This window comes from Bemisia tabaci, chromosome 10 (assembly GCF_918797505.1).
Source record: "Bemisia tabaci chromosome 10, PGI_BMITA_v3".
NCBI classification, from domain to species: domain Eukaryota; kingdom Metazoa; phylum Arthropoda; class Insecta; order Hemiptera; family Aleyrodidae; genus Bemisia; species Bemisia tabaci.
In genome coordinates this window covers 25264942-25282797 of record NC_092802.1, presented here as the reverse complement: position 1 = coordinate 25282797, position 17856 = coordinate 25264942, and the positions used below count along the sequence as shown (strand labels likewise).

General features: G+C 40.0%; 1 protein-coding gene across 2 annotated transcripts in view; it reads left to right on the top strand.

Moving 5' to 3' along the window:
• The window catches only part of LOC109032317 (uncharacterized), an 87359-nt gene that overhangs the window by 53312 nt on the left and 16191 nt on the right, over positions 1 to 17856 (top strand). The window contains exon 5 of one of the 2 annotated variants that reach the window (XM_072305405.1): positions 2191 to 2228. The gene's annotated coding sequence lies outside the window, so the exon portion shown is untranslated. Of the gene's footprint in view, positions 1 to 2190; positions 2229 to 3084; positions 4830 to 17856 lie in introns of those variants that run through there. The other variant, XM_072305407.1, reaches the window with a different exon arrangement.

Sequence of the window (17856 nt, the reverse complement as noted above, 5' to 3'; positions counted from 1 at the left end):
AACACCCAAGCACGCAATTTTCTAACCTCAAAACGGTCAAATTGCCCATTTCGGCACCCATTATCACTCCGTGTCAAAAAATAAGAAGAGGGACATCCGGTTTTATCATCTCACCTCTTAAATGATCCACTTAAGTACCTTGAGCCAAAATTTCGAGTTGATCAGAGTGGTGCGCAACACCCAAGCACGCAATTTTGTAACCTCAAAACGGCCAAATTGCCCATTTCGGCTGATTTCGGCACCCATTATCACTCCGTGTCAAAAAATAAGAAGAGGGACATCCGATATTATTGTCCTACCTCATAAATTAGACACTTAAGTACATTTAGTCGAAATTTCGTGTCGATCAGAGTGGTGCGCAACACCCGAACACGCCGTTTTCTTGTTAATTTAGTTACTAGAATTTGCCAGTACCTACTCAGTGCACTACTACGTATTATTGAAGTTTGGAGGAGGGAACGCTTCTACGTGGGGGATGAGCGAGCCTCCCTACTGTCATATAATTCCTGGGAGTTCAGAGGTTTCGCTGAGTGATCGGGTCTGCTACGCGGTAGGGTGCCAAAATGAACTTTGAAATGTGCATCATGCACTTTTCAAGCGGGCTCGTCGCTGACATACAGTGATAATGAATGCCAAAATGGGAATTTTGGGAGGTTTCAGGTTAGAAAACGGCGTGTTCCGGTGTCGCGCACCACTCTGATTGACACGAAATTTCGACTAAATTGGGACTCAAATCGGGAGGCTCGCACATCCCCCACGTAGAAGCGTTCCCTCCTCCAAACTTCAATAATACGTAGTAGTGCACTGAGTAGGTACTGGCAAATTCTAGTAACTAAATTAACAAGAAAACTGCGTGTTCGGGTGTTGCGCACCACTCTGATCGACACGAAATTTCGACTAAATGTACTTAAGTGTCTAATTTATGAGGTAGGACAATAATATCGGATGTCCCTCTTCTTATTTTTTGACACGGAGTGATAATGGGTGCCGAAATCAGCCGAAATGGGCAATTTGGCCGTTTTGAGGTTACAAAATTGCGTGCTTGGGTGTTGCGCACCACTCTGATCAACTCGAAATTTTGGCTCAAGGTACTTAAGTGGATCATTTAAGAGGTGAGATGATAAAACCGGATGTCCCTCTTCTTATTTTTTGACACGGAGTGATAATGGGTGCCGAAATGGGCAATTTGACCGTTTTGAGGTTAGAAAATTGCGTGCTTGGGTGTTGCGCACCATTCTGATCAACTCGAAATTTTGGCTCAAGGTACTTAAGTGGATCACTTAAGAGGTGAGACGATAAAACCGGATGTTTCTCTCTACATATTTCTCCACGCCTAGTCATCAAAGGAGGCTATGGTGGCATTTTGGCCGTTTTGAGGTTAGAAAATTGCGTTTTTAAGTATGGCGCACCACTCCGATCAACACGAAATTTTTTCTGTATCTTATTGGATGTATAACTTAAGAAAAGAGGCAATTTTTGTTTGTGTCCTCGTTTCCATACGTCACCTAGCGCGAAAAAAGGAGAAAAATGATTTTTTTTTAAAATTTTACGAATTTTTTTAGAAGCTAAAATATTATCCGATGATAATGAATTTTTTTCTACAAAAACTAAGCTAATTGATGTAGATTCTGACAAATTTTGGTTCAATTCTATCGAAAATTACGAAAGTTATGAGGAAAAGACGTTAGCATAGTCAAAAATAGCCCCAAAAAGCGGTTTTTGGGGGTCTGAGGGGGGGCGGAGGGGGTTGGGGGGCTAAAATTCCCCAAAACCTAAGTTTTAGGACACCCTTGATGACTTAAAATGGTTAAAATAAAAATCCGTTCACAAGGGCATTTTGACATGCTTATCCCGGGATACCCTTTAATCAAATCGTTCATGTTGACGGTGAAACTCCCACACCACGTATCTCGCTTGCGTTGTTCAAAAATCTCCGCTCCTGTTTTATTTTTAAAGGAAATACAAATCAACATCGTTCCTCGGAAAAATATCAGAATTTGCCCCGCACGGAGAAGAAAAATCACGGACATTTTTGAGAATTGTTGAGTTGTTCTCAATTAAAAAATGAAGTCTGACAGGAAGTCAGCAACGTCGCAAATCGAGTTACGTGGCTTAGGAGCCGCACCGTCGCACCGTTTCAGTGCCTTGTTTTACTTAGATAGTAAGCTTTTCTTTTGCTTTCTTTTACAGAATCATCTGCATTGAGCTGCGTGCTGCTGATCTGATCGGTATGTAATTTTTATTTTATTTGTAACTTTCTGAATAGATTAAGCTCGCAATGGTTAATAGTGCCGAAGTAAGGTGCTTTTATTATAATTGGATTGGAAAAAAACTTTAACGGCACACAATGGATCGAGCTAATCGGAGAGGTCGGACAGAATTTGGAAATACTTTAAACGCTTATATCCCGTTTCATACGGAACTTCGAGGTTCCAAAAGTGGCTCCATTGGTTTCCTCGTAAAACTGTCTATTCTATGTACCCCTTAAAATTTAAAATATGAAGAAATAAACATCAAAATTTGCAATTTTAGTAAAAAATTTCATGTCCAATCTCTTTGATCGACTCGATCCACTGTGCGTCGAATCAAATTAAGAAAGGATCAAGGGGATCCAACACCGGAAGTGAGAAAACATCGATGTATCGATTTTGTAGCGTAAAAACTACAGTTTGACTTTTAATTCTTTGCAAAGAGCGAAGCGGCTGCGGTTACGGTTAGAGTTCTATTTCAGCTGACTTTTACCGAAATTTTTTCCTGAATCCTCGGGAGGGAGAACCCGTGAATTAAAACTGAAATCCGAACGCAAAATATTTGGAGCAAGGTAGTCGGATCGATCACAGAATTCACGCATTTTACCCAGGAAATCCCAGCGATCGGACACTGTAAGCTTTTATTCTAGGGATCACAAAATTAATTTTTTGAAAAAAAAGGAGATGAAAAACAGTAAAATGGGTTTTCAGGCGTAACGGATCCGTTTCCCGCCAAAAATTTGAAGTGCAGCCGGTATTTCAGCGAAATTTTTCGATTCTCGATGCTTTTTTACGTCCGGTTTAGATCCACGCGAGGGCGCGGAGTCGAACTGTCAGACCGTCGACAGAACAGGAAAATTCTGTTCTACCATCGGTATAATATCCCTCCGATCCGGCAGCACGGCAAATTTTCGAACAGGCTTGTCAGATCGACCCCGAAATTCACGCATTTTACACAGGAAATCCCACCGATCGGACACTGTAAGCTTTTATTTTAGGGATCATAGAATTAATTTTTTGAAAAAAAAGGAGATGAAAAACGGTAAAACTGATCCGTTTCCCGCCAAAAATTTGAAGTCCAGCCGGTATTTCAGCGAAATTTTTCGATTCTCGATGCTTTTTTACGTCCGGTTTAGATCCACGCGAGGGCGCGGAGTCGAACTGTCAGACCGTCGACAGAACAGGAAAATTCTGTTCTACCATCGGTATAATATCCCTCCGATCCGGCAGCACGGCAAATTTTCGAACAGGCTTGTCAGATCGACCCCGAAATTCACGCATTTTACACAGGAAATCCCACCGATCGGACACTGTAAGCTTTTATTTTAGGGATCATAGAATTAATTTTTTGAAAAAAAAGGAGATGAAAAACGGTAAAACTGATCCGTTTCCCGCCAAAAATTTGAAGTCCAGCCGGTATTTCAGCGAAATTTTTCGATTCTCGATGCTTTTTTACGTCCGGTTTAGATCCACGCGAGGGCGCGGAGTCGAACTGTCAGACCGTCGACAGAACAGGAAAATTCTGTTCTACCATCGGTATAATATCCCTCCGATCCGGCAGCACGGCAAATTTTCGAACAGGCTTGTCAGATCGACCCCGAAATTCACGCATTTTACACAGGAAATCCCACCGATCGGACACTGTAAGCTTTTATTTTAGGGATCATAGAATTAATTTTTTGAAAAAAAAGGAGATGAAAAACGGTAAAACTGATCCGTTTCCCGCCAAAAATTTGAAGTCCAGCCGGTATTTCAGCGAAATTTTTCGATTCTCGATGCTTTTTTACGTCCGGTTTAGATCCACGCGAGGGCGCGGAGTCGAACTGTCAGACCGTCGACAGAACAGGAAAATTCTGTTCTGCGATCGGTATGATATCCCTCCGATCCGGCAGCACGGCAAATTTTCGAACAGGCTTGTCAGATCGCCCCCGAAATTCCCGCATTTCGCCGGGGAAATCCCGGCGATCTTGATAAATCCGGCACCACCGCAGAAGCGCGAAGGCTATCCTCTCCGCGGTGGCGCGCGAGTACCCGCGCGTTTTTTCTTTCATCTGATCGCCGCAAGACTGATTACAGACGGGCGTCTGATTTTTCAGCCAGTCCATCTCGATCGACCGCGTCCGTAACACCTGATCTTCTTATCGGTCATCTGCCTCCGCGCACGCGCGAAACACCTCCGCGAAACACCGCGAAACGCCACTCGCTCCGCGAAATTCATCGTAAAATCGCCGAAATTAAATTTTCACTCAGCGTATCCTACCATTCGTTCAACTACCATACGAATTAATATTACAGTAATTTAGCGAAAAAGTGAAAAAGAAAATACAGTTAGACTCACTCTCTTCAAAAAAAAAAAAAAAAAATCGTTACCTGAATTTTACCATAATTAATTTATTCATTTTATATATTTATTCGTAATTTAAGTACGCCGTATTAATTTATTTATTTATTCGTAATAAGACAGTTCCACGTGAAATTTTGAACTTTTAAAGAGGATTAGCGTAACACCCTTCCTGCTCTTATCGCCGTATGATCAGTGTCCAAAACTTGACGAGCATTATTTTGGACCCCCAATAATAGGTAAGAAATATCAATCGATTTTTTATGCTACTAAAAGTGATTTTTGGAATTTTTTTTTAATGTAATTTTTCATTGAAAAGTTGAGAAAACGGCCATGACGGCAGATGATTTTTTTTTTTTTTGAAAATAGAAAAAAATAGAAAAAATGGTTAAGGTCAGATTCGGGGAGAGCGGCACTTTTTTTGACGGAGGGAGGGAAGGCAGGGGGAGGAAGGGTTTTAATCATTCTCTTTAATTTTTGGAAACGAATGCTGAATTAATATAACTGATCTAAAATTGCGCTGATAAATCTATCGCCGTAAATATCAGTCACATTAATGTGTCTCTGTTTTTCCATAAATGTATTTTTTTATGAAACGCGACAAGAGGAAATTCTTGAAGTTTCTCATTCTTATAGTTCGGTAAACTTTTTTCCTCTTGTCTCCTCTATTTGGAATTTTGTTCGTTTTTCAGTGCAGAAAAGCAAGCACATCACGGTAATTTTTGAATTTCTGCACTTTTTTTCAATTTTATGTGCGCCCCTAAAATATATCAAAAAACATTTCATTCTCCTCATTTTCGACTTTCGTCGGTTTTTTAAAGGACATTTAAACTGCTATCATGGCCGTTTCTTCAGTTTTCGTGAAAAAAAAATGAAGACGAAATCCTCGGTGATATAGAGATGCATTTTCGTTTGTATTTTCTCCTTCTCTTGATATGCATTTTTAAGAGGTTGAACCACTTTTCTGTCTTTTTGCCTTTTTTTAAATCAAATAATGTCCTACGTTGAGAGGTGATATTTTTTATTTCGATAGAAAACAATATATTAATAAGCATTTGGCAACAGATGACTAGAGAGGATATGTGCTTTCTTTCGAAGTTAGTCAATTTAAACGTCATAAGTCTTGCGTTTTTGACAGCCTTGATCAAAAAAAGAACTGATCCTTCTGGCCCAGTCATATTTGAGCTTGGAATATCCCCCTTTTTTTTTAAAAAAAAAAAAAAAAAAAAAAAAAAAAAAAAAAACCCTAAGCCCCTTCCCCCCCCCCCCCCCAAAAAAAAAAACCACTTTTCATTGGACTGAATGTTAGTAAAAAATGAGATTTCTGGAAATGTCTCTTGTTCGGGTCGCAAGACGACTCGAAGTATTCTTGAAAACCCGCCCATACTCGAAGGGCACCCGAATTTGGTCATAGCCGAACTGCACATTCGCAACCGCATGATAAAGAGAGTTCGCGACTTCGCGAGTCGTCTGGATAAACCGCGGAAATCATGAATAAAAACCACATTAAAAATGATGGCAAATAAATCTAAGCCATTAGGAGCCAAGTCGGAAGGAGTGACCATCATCACCCTCTGGCGCGACCGTTCGAGACGGCGCGGCGTCGCGTTGCAGAGCGTTGCGAGAGAGGTTCGGGAAAAGCCACACGCGGAATTCCTTACGAGTGTACATGCATATTTTAATGAAGTCGCGGGACGAGTGCCCTAGTCCGATTCTGAATATATCCACTCCGATAACAGCGAATTTTAAGATTAATTTTTATGTTGACTCACACCGAAATATGAGTGCTTTTTTCGTAGGAGGCACCTCATCAAGCACTGGAAAAAAACAAAACACATTGGATCTAGAGTCCAGACTCTTGAAAATATCGACAAGAAAAAGAACTCTTGATTCAATCGGATTTATGCTTGAATCAAAACGGAATCCGCTTAAATTAGTAGGCTTGGTTCTTTATTTAAGCTAGATTCTGATTGAATCAAGATTACTTTTTCTTGTCGATGTTTTTAAGAGTTTGGACTCTAGATCCAATGTGTTTTTTTCCAGTGTTGACTCAGATGGAAATACGAGTGCTTTCGTAGGAGGCACCTCATCAAGACTGCCGTGCTAAGAAAAAACGCCGTTGAACCTTCAGGCGTTGCCAAATTTCCTTTGATAAAACACGAATTTTCTGGTAAACTTATGAATATTTTTCTTCTAATTTTTCAAATAATTTTGCTTGCAATTCCACCGAAAAGTCCTGAAAATTTCGAGAGAAAATAGTCATAACTTTCCTCAAAAATGACATTTTATCGAAGGAAATTTGGCAACTCTCGAATGTTCATACAGCGTTCTTCCTTAGCACTGCGGAAGAGGGGTCTGACATACGAAGAAAAATTTTAACACAAAAGTTTGGTTAATACGGGAAGTAAAACACAAAGTAACCCTAGCCTTCGGTTGATAATTTAAAAAAAAAATGTCAGTTAGTTTTCTTGATTAATAATCTCCTCATAAGATTTTTATTAAAAACAGCTGGCATTCCAGTTGTCCCGGTTGGATTCTCCTTGCGACAATCAGAATCCCACCGAGACAATAGGAATTCCGCTCACTACTAGAGTCACAGAAAAACTTCATTAATTTGTTCAAGATGAGGAGGGTTCAATGAAATCTGTTTTACTATTAGCGACGATTCATTTGTGGGGAAACATGATTCATTTCAATGTCATTGACTAGGATTTTCAACGCTAACTTCCCAGTTCCGTGCGTTTAAGTCCCCGCACTTGCTAATTTGTCCAGAGTTAGGTAGTGGCTCGAATCGATCTGTTCTACTATTACCGAATTTCATTTGTAGGGCAAGATGACTCATGTCTTTGTTATTGACTAGAATTTTCAACATTAACTTTCTTATCCCTGCGTTTAAGTCTCCGTACTTGCTAATTTGTCCCGAGTTAGATTGTGGCTTTAAATGATGCATGTGTTCTGCTATTACCGAAATTTCATTTGTAGGGCAAGATGACTCATGTCTTTGTTATTGACTAGAATTTTCAACATTAACTTTCTTATCCCTGCGTTTAAGTCTCCGTACTTGCCAATTTGTCCCGAGTTAGATTGTGGCTTTAAATGATGCATGTGTTTTGCTATTACGGAAGTTTCATTTGTAGGGCAAGATGACTTATGTCAATGTTATTGACTAGAATTTTCAATATTAACTTTCTTATCCCTGCGTTTAAGTCTCCGTACTTGCTAATTTGCCAATGACGAGAAAGTTCTTTAAATGATCTGTTTTACTATTAGCGACAATTTATTTGTAGGGAAGATGATGCTCATGTACTATGTTATTGATTTACGGAATGTTTCAACTATTGACTGAATTCTTCACGTCCACTGGTTTGAAGATACATCGCGTCCTATACTCAGCAAGTATCACCATTAATAAAATAAGAGTTAAAACGTGAAGCATCACGAACCAAGAAGCATCACCTGCTATCCTCAAAACTATGCTTTTTGACCTTAGGGTATACTTCTTTCAGGATCTAGTGGATGGGTTTTCAAGAACTGTTTTTTGTTCTTTTTCTAAACTACACACGAGAGGGTCTATTCGTGTTATTCTTCAAACAAAAAACAGAGTTTGACGGTCGAATTTGCTAAATTTTCTTTAATTTTTCCAAAAACTCATGAAAATTTCAATTTCAGAATTTTTCTAAATTGTTCCGTCTAAAACCAGAATGAAGCCTAAGTAATCAAACAAAAAATGTATTTTGAAAATCATCCGTCCAGTAGAACCCAAGAAAAGTGTACCTTAACATCAGTTCAGTTTACATGGTGAATGATGGGGACTGCTCTTAAATTATACTGAAAAAAAACTCTCGTCGTTTTTACCAAGGTCCGTTGGTACCTTTACCATCTCACTTTTTTACCAATTATTGGTAATTTTACCAAGACAGATTGGTAAGCTTACCAAAAACCGGTATTTTTACTGTTTTTTTCAGGTAAAAATACCACTTTTATTGGTAATCGATTCCCGGTAACTTTGCCATTTCATCTCGGTAACTCTACCACAGTCGATACAAAATATTGGCGTTTTTACCAAGGTCCAGTAAAATTACCGAGAAAGTTCAATAATTTTACCGAGATTTCTCGGTAAAATTACCAATTCCATAATTGGTAATTTTCCAAGAAAAAACTGGGATCACATAGAACCCTGAATTCTTGGTAATTTTACCCTTTTCTTAGTAAATACACCGAGATTTTTTTACTTTCTCGCTCCCCTAGGATCCTCCAAGAAAAGAAAAAAAAGTTGAAATTTCATCATTTCTAGACGTTTTAAGGTCCCAGGAGTTAAAATAACCATACTTGAAAAAATGTGTGTCCGTCCGTCAGATGTCCCCCAAATCTGTCTACAGCGATATCTCAGAATCTATCTGTTCGATTTCATTCAAAATTGGCACAGAAAACCATTTCTATGGTCTCCTTATGCACGTCAAACGATTTTGGGGTACGCTAAAATTTGGGGGGGGGGGGCTAGGGTCAAATTGGGTTTCCATTTTCAGCAAAATCACACGGAAAGCTCATTTTGAAGGACTGTAAATTTTGAAAAATGCCTTTAATTCTTTTACAGAGGGCATCAAGCACATCACCTGGGTCATTAATTTTCAGAGTGACGATCTCTGACTAAATCTGTCCAAATCATATGCGAATATTAGTTTCCGCGGGATTATTTTCGGCGCCACATCTGATACACCGACTTTAAAATAGTCCATTGGAACGTGTCTCTCTAGCGAACCGATACGGGCTCTTGATTTTTTTGCGGGCGAGGGAACCAGGAAGCGAGTTCAATGGTTCGCTCGTAAATATGACAGTTCGACGTCCTAGCCTGCCTTTTTTCCTCGTCGCCGCCGCGCGGGGCCAAAAAAATGGCAATTAATGCGAAAAAAGAAGAGGACGTCAGAGATTTCGCGAACCTTGAGCCGTCCGCGCTCCGAAGCCGGGTCTCGGTCCAGATCTCAGGATATAATTGTGGAAATTACCGGCAAAATTAATGGCATTTGGATCATTTTTTGCGCCGTTTTCAGACTTCGGTTGAAAAGACCATTCAAAGGCGTGACCAGAAGTTTATTATGACCGTACATTTTTCTCAAAGGCTGGATTAAAGTCGAAAGGGATTGTAAGTGCCAATGTTTTGGAACGTACATATCGACGGTGAAATTACCAAACCACGTATCTCGTTTGCGGTGTTTAAAAATCTACGCTCACATTTTATTTTTTTGAAATAGACCAAATCAATATCATTCCTTGAAATTTTCACAGAATTTTCTTCGCACGAAGAGGAAAAATCACAGAAATTCTCAAGACTCGCCATTACGTAGTTTTTCATTTAAAAAATAAAGTATGACAGGAAGTCTGCGACGTCGCAAACCGAGATACGTGGTTTGGTAGTTTCACCATCGATATCCTAATAGAACATACATAAGTCACATTTACAGTGTGTCTGGGCGCTCTGCGACACCCAATCGCCATTCTGGAAAATGAAAGCAAGGTGGAAGCAAGGGTGTTACCGCCGTGGTGGATGACATCATAAACCGATTTTGTCGAAGTGCGATGTCTCTTAAAATTGAGCGTTGAAAGTTGCTGTTTTGACGGATCATAATGTTTTTGAGGCTGCTTTTAATAACATTTTCCGGTCAGACGCTTCTAAACCAATTTCCTCAAAAATTCATTTTTGCACTTACTGCTCTCTTCGCTATCACGGCAGCATTCTGCCGTGCTATGGAAAAACTCCGTGTAGACCTTCAGGCGTTGCCAAATTTCTTCAGATAAAATAGGAATTTTTAAGAGAATATGTGAATATTTTCTCTTCAAATTTTCGGAAGATTTTGCACGCAATTTAATCTAAATTGTCTGACGCTTCTAAGCCCGTTTCCTCAAAACTTCATTTTTGCCCTTACTGCTCTTTTCGCTATCGTGCTAAGGAAAATCGCCGTATACACCTTCAGGTGTTGCCAAATTTCTTTAGATAAAATAGGAATTTTTAAGAGAATATGTGAATATTTTCTCTTCAAATTTTCGGAAGATTTTGCACGCAATTTAATCTAAATTGTCTGACGCTTCTAAGCCCGTTTCCTCAAAACTTCATTTTTGCCCTTACTGCTCTTTTCGCTATCGTGCTAAGGAAAATCGCCGTATACACCTTCAGGTGTTGCCAAATTTCTTTAGATAAAATAGGAATTTTTAAGAGAATATGTGAATATTTCCCCTCTAAATTTCCGGACTATTTTGTACGCAATTAAACCTACACTGGAAAAAAACACATTGGATCTAGAGTACAGACTCTTAAAAACATCGACAAGAAAAAATACTCTTGATTCAATCAGATTTAAGCTTAAATCAAGAACCAAGCCTCTTAATTTGAGCGGATTTCCTTTTGATTTAAGCTTAAATCTGATTGAATCAAGAGTCCTTTTTCTTGTCAATGTTTTCAAGAGTCTGGACTCTAGATCCAATGTGTTTTTTTTTTTTTTTTTTTCCAGTGATCCCTCAAAAATACAAGTTTTATACGGTGCAATTTGGCAACTCTCGAATGTTCATACGGCGTTCTTCCTTAGCACGGCAGCATTGGCGGTGGCGGTGGCATCTCGAGAGGTCGATCGGAATCTTGAGTTCTGCACATCCAGATCTCCAGTTACCTCCGTGGCGTCGCGTCGCTCTCCGAGACGCGAACCCGGGACTCCCGGTCAGCGGACCGATTACTGAAACCGATAGACAAAGCTATAGACAAAGACGGCAAAAGAGATTTGGACGGATCCTATTGGTGGAAACGCGGGTGGTGGCAATGGACATAGGAGGTAGGTAATGGACTAACTAACGGCAACCCACCAAAGACCCGACAGTTAGTCCATGATTTTCTTTCTTAGTCCATAGGAACTAACCATGTCAACCAATAGGATCGCTCCATACTCCCTACGTCTTCTTTGTCTATCGCTTTGTCTACCAATTTCAATAATCGGCCCGCAGGGGTCGCGCTCCGGTCGTGGAGTCGTGAGCGACGTGCGAGTCGAACCCGAATCCGTTCGCGTTCGAAAAATCGCGAATTGCATAAGTGGAGTGAGCGCGTAATGACCACTGATCCCAATATCCTGACAGCCACCGCCGCGCCGCACAGTGGACCGAGCCAATAGGAGTCATCGGACATAATTTGGAAACTTCAAACGCTTATAACTCCGTTTATACAAAACTTTGAGGTTCTAAAAGTGGCCCCATCGGTTTCCTCGTGAAATTCTGTTGTAGAATCCCCTCTCAATTTAAAATGTGGCGAATAATGAACATCAAAATTTGCAGTTTTAGTCAAAAATAGGTGGGCAAGATGACTCATGTCTATATTATTGACTGGAATTCTCAATATTAACTTTCTTATCCTTGCGTTTAAGTCTCCGTATTTGCTAATTTGTCCTTAGTTAGATTGTTTCTTTAAATAATGCATTAGTTCTGCTATTACCGAATTTTCATTTGTTAAACGCTTATAACTCCGTTTATACGAAACTTTGAGGTTCTAAAAGTGGTCCCGTTGGTATCCTCGTGAAATTCTGCTGTAGAATCTCCTCTCAATTTAAAATGTGGCGGAACGAACATCAAAATTTGCAGTTTTATTTAAAAATTTCATGTCCGACGTCTCTAATTGACTCGATCCACTGTGCGCCGCGCCGTCGGGTGAATCGGAGCTGCCAATGTGGGCGCGCCAAATTTGACGGAGATCCCGCACGCGAGATAAACTTCACAGCTCATACGTAACCCTGAATGCATGAGCCATCTCGGGGAACACGTTGGTAACACTGATTCATGTACCACTAGACTGCCCTACACGGAGAAAAAAAACTTCAGTTCAGAAGTACCCTTTGTACCTTCTTCTCTCTTGTAAAAACCTAGTAAAATACGGATAACCCGTTGGCATGAGGGCTCAGTAAGACATGGGCGTAGGAAGGAAGGGGGGGGGGTCCAGGGGGGCCAAGCTCCCCTAGAATTAAATCTTCTGGCCATCTCCAGAAAATCTAGATGGTGGGAAAAACCTTCGTCAAGGATGATTATCTATCTTCACGTAGAGTCTTAAATAGACAAACCGTGTTCATTTAGTAAGTATTTTCTAAAAATTTTCATCACGGAAGCCTCAAAATGCGTCCAAATGGAGTTATAATTTCAAAAATTTTCCGGACGTTTTGAATGCAAACCATTGGGAAGAACATTTTTATTTAAAAAACGATTTTTTATATACTTATTTATTTATTATCCATTTATTTATTTCCATTTATTTATCCATTTATTTATTCATCATTTATTTATTATCCATTTATTTATTTTCCAATAAACATGGTACAAACAGACACAATGGAGATGTTGCATGTGTGAGGAATTTGTGATTTGACTGTTGATTCTTATGTAAAAGTTCGCGAGAAACACGATGGTGCTACTTACTGGTTTTCTCTGAAATAAACTCTCAAGCTCAAAAAAAGCTCTCAAGTTGAGGCCAAAATGGAGGGGATATCCCACGCTACTCTGAGAGTCCACCTCTACATCAAAACAAACTCTCCATGCAAAGATAGGGAGCAAATACATTAGCAGTGATGCCGTGTTTTCGGTTTCAGAGTCTCCAAATAAAGTAGGCAGCCCTGTCAATGTATTTGCTCTCTATCTTTGCATGGAGAGTTTGTCTTGATGTAGAGGTGGACTCTCAGGATAGCGTGGGATATCCCCTCCATTTCGGCCTCAACTTGAGAGCTTTTTTTGAGCTTGGGAGATGATTTCAGAGAAAACCAGTGGCACCACCGTGTTTCTCGCGAACTTTTGCATAAGAATCAACAGTCAAATCGCAAATTCCTCACACATGCAACATCTCCATTTTCTCCTGAATTCAGGTTTTTCTGTTTTCTTTTACTTATTTTCCAGAATTAGGTACTTAATTAAATAAGCAACCTGAACATTTTGGGTTTCTGTAAACTTGGCACCCTGTTCACGGGTATCCGCGCTTTGTATGTTCGGTACAAGCGGTCAAATCCGATGAACTCACTTCCTCAATCGGCTATAATTACTACTTAGTCGCTGAGTATTAATTTTAAGCCCACACTCACTGCCGTCATAATGCAGCCAATTTATCTAATTTTTACGAAGCTCAAGTGCTTCAAGACGATAGCACGTTTGAAAACACGGCTAGCATTGTGGCCATAACTGAGAGACTTGGTGGAGGACAAGACGCATAAGAGTAGTTTTTTCAAAAATTAAGATATGAATGATTTCAAGTGAAATTAGTCTTAATGCGTATTCTGTGAAAAATTCGCTCCCAGATTCCAATTTTAAAGCATCAAAAAGTCAGTTTGATTTCTTTCCACCATGAGGATTCATGTAAGTTCGAAACTTGAAACACGTCTTTCTCGTAACAGCAAAAACTGCTCTGCACCTTGTCCTTCAAGCCCCTCAACTGTGGGTATACAATACTACGACACTTCTCATGATCAATGGAAAAAGTAAATGATTAGTATCCATCTGAAAAGGAAGTTTACTAGTTTTCATAATTTTATAATCCCATAGATTAATTTTTGGTTTTAGGCCAGTTTTAGCATTCTTTCGTCAATTTTTCATTTTGGAGTTTATATACGTATGTTGAGGCACGTTTCGATATCTCGAAAGTCAAAACGAGAGGGTCATTCGGCACGGCCGGATTTTCCTACTTGCCGCCCATGGGCCGCCTGTATTTTGCCGCCTCCTTCTCATTCGCTTTGAAACATCAATGAAAACCATCAAGTGAACGTGCCAGCGGGGAAGGGGTGCATAAGATGCGTTTACTCGTGTTGAACACATTTTTTGGGAAAGCCCTGTCAACACTACTAGCAAAAGGTCACGGAACTTTGCTCGAAAGTCAAGTTTCGTAAACCTATCTCTAATGGACACGGCCTTCCATTCATGAGAAATGAACGAAAAAATTATGAAAGAACAATCACAAAATTTGGTTTAATGAGTTTAACTTCCGCCGCCGCACCGTGTTTGACGCAATGCGTGAAGTATTCACGCAGTCTTGTAGGCGCTATGCGTTTCACGCTGACCGCACTGTGTTCGGCGCGATGCGTGAAGTATTCATGCATTCTTGTAGGCGCTATCCGTTCACGCTGACCACAATAATCGCACTGTGTTTGATGCAATGCGTGAAGTATTCGTGCAGTCTTGTAGGCGCTAATATTTGTTACATGCCGATCGCCGCGCCGAGGGCTTCTCCTTTTCATCTCAAGTCCTCGTCATCATTTCTCCCTAAGTCGCGTCGTTCCAGGCCAAATTGTGTGTTTGGTTTCTCTCTTAACTCGACTTGGTGCTGTCTCTCGTATCACTGAAAGACGACAAAATTAGAAATTATTATACTCTCAAGAAATGAGAGATTTTGTAGCCTTTTCTCGTTTGCAATTTTTTTTTCTAAATCCGATTTTTTTATACCTACATTTAAAAAAAGTGCAATAATTTGCCGCCTCCTAGATTTGCCGCCATGGGCCGCGACACATGTGGCCACCCCCTTAATCCGGCCCTGTCGTTCGGTGACGACGTCTATAGAACAACGGGGAACTAGTGGCAACAGAAAAATGCATGCAGTCAATTGGAGCGCTCACTTACAAATCGTATCTCATGTACTTTCACCCTCCCTTTTCAACTCTTGAGATGAGTGCAACGAACCATCATTCAGTGGGTCAGCTATCTTCGAACCATGGATAAAAAATACAGTTTTTTTTCCTTCTATCAAATCGAGATCAGAACACGAGCTGAGCGTTGGCAAGCAAGTTATAAGATCAAGATTTCCCATTTATCGCGATTATGTTACACCTTGATTGGTAGGTTCGTAGCACATTTAATTGTGAATTATATATCTGCAGAGCAATTGGTTAAGTTGGTGGTTGATTTCTGAAAACTAAAGCTTTTTCAAGTTAGGAGCAACGTATGCGCCAGTATTTTCCCTATGTACATATGTGTTTTCACAAATTAGCCAGACATTTTAGTACCTATAAATATTGAGGGGCTTGGAGGGCAAGGCGCATAAGTGCAGTTTTTGAAAAAATTGAGAGATGAATGAATTCAAGTAAAACTAGTCTTAATGCATATTTTGTGAAAAATTCGCTTCAAAATTCGTATTTTCAAGCATAAAAAAATCAGTTTGAACTTTTTCTCACCTTAAGGATGTAATTTCAAAGCATGGAACACGTATTTTTCGAAATAGCAGAAACTACACTTATGCGCCTTGTCCTCGAAGCCCCTCAATGGACCACTAGACAAGGTACAAATTCAAGCAATCTGATACATGTTTCTTAACCAGAATTTCACGTAGAACACGATTCGCGCAACGAAAATTACTGAAACCAGCTCCTGATGAAGATATTAACCATTTTATTTCACATTGGTTACGCAGATTTTGAGCTGCCCGCTCACAAGAAACTCAAAGCTCTACGTGAGTCAAATCGCGCACCACAACAGTTTCAGCTAGCCTCTCAATCGATCACTGTTCATAACCCACCATGTGTTGTTCAAATTATAAGCAATTTGCTATAGCTGAACCCGCAAGCGTCAAAATTGAGGTTGCCAGATTTTTATATCGCAAAGACTGTCATGATAATGTTCAGCCCGCGATGTGAATCACGTAGAGCATTGAGTTTTAATGAGCGGGTGGTTTGAATTTACGCATCAGGAATCATTTAATATCATTGTAAGGAGTTAATTTCGGTAATTTTTGTTGTGCGCATCGTGTTTTACGTGAAATTTTGGTTAAAAAATATGTATCAGAATGCTTAAATTCGTACCTTGTCTAGTGGTCCATTGCAAAATGTAGTCCAAAGAGCCCACTCGATTAAGTTATACATTTATAACGTCTATCCATCCGTATGTGTCATGAGCTACTCGCATAGAATTTATACATTTCACGAGTTCTTAAATCCGAGGCATGTATACTGTCGTGCTGAGGAAAAACGTTCTATGAACTTTCGAGAGTTGCCAAATTTCCTCCGATAAAATGTTTGTTTTGAAAGGAAGTCAAGCATGTTTTTCCTTGAAATTTTCAGATATTTTAGATTAAACTGCGGTAACGTTGCATGGTTTCAACGATTTTTGACGTCGTGCTCAGGCAGTAACGTGCAAAAATGGGCCCTGAGCATGGTGTCAACAATTATGGTGTCAACAAACAGAAGAATACCTTCCTTATGAGTAAAATTAGAAAATTTAATGTACAGGAGATGATTTAATGGGTCACGTATAGTTAGATTAGGTTAGTGTAGGTCAGGACATGTCGGTTAGATGGGGTAAAGTTAGGTAGGGTAAGGTTGGGGAAAGTTAAGTTCTGTGAAAGTCGGTTTGGTCTTGTAAGGTAAAGTTGGGTGAGGTGAGGTTAGGTTAGATTAGGTTAGGTTAGGTTAGGTTAGGTTGGGTTAGGTTGGGTTAGGTTAGGTTAGATTAGGTTAGGTTAGGTTGGGTTAGGTTAGGTTAGGTTAGGTTAGGTTAGGTTTGAGTAACACAAGAAAAATAAGACTTGAAATTTGAAAGATGTTATAGAGAGAATTTTTAAGTTTCGTTGACGTCGTGATCGTTGACACCGTGATCAGGTTTCATGAGAATCAGAATTTTTTATTTTTGGATGATCATGGTGTCAACAAAAACTTAGAAAAACTGTTTGTTGACGCCATGCTACGTAACCTAAACTGCGAACAATATTGTCCGAAAAATTGGAATCGAAATATTCATAATGTTTCCAATAAATGAAAACATGGCAATGTCTGATGGCTCTTACGGCGTTCCTCCTTAGCACGGCAGCAAACCTTTTACTATTTGACGGTCTTGAGGCGGGCCCGTTTTGGACTGGGATATTCGCGAGTTGGGCCCATTGTGCAACGGCCACTTCGGAGCGGCCCAGGCCCGATTAATCTAGGTCGGGACCGAGCGAGGAAGCTCCGAGGCTATTGACTTATCCACGATTGATTTGACGTCTCAATTAAAGCAGACAAAGTCGCGGCATTCATGAAGCGCCACCCGAGACGCTTCCGAAATTCGCAATCCTTCAACACGGACCAATACCGCTCTAGCACTATCGCGCTTCAGCGCTTATTCGCTCGGTTCAGAGTACCCACACTGAAAAAAAAAAAATATCGGTGTATTTACTAAGAAAAAGGTAAAATTACCAAGAATTCAGGGTTCTATTTGATCCCAGTTTTTTCTTGGTAAAATTATCATTTATGGAATTGGTAATTTTACCGAGAAATCTCGGTAAAATTATTGAACTTTCTC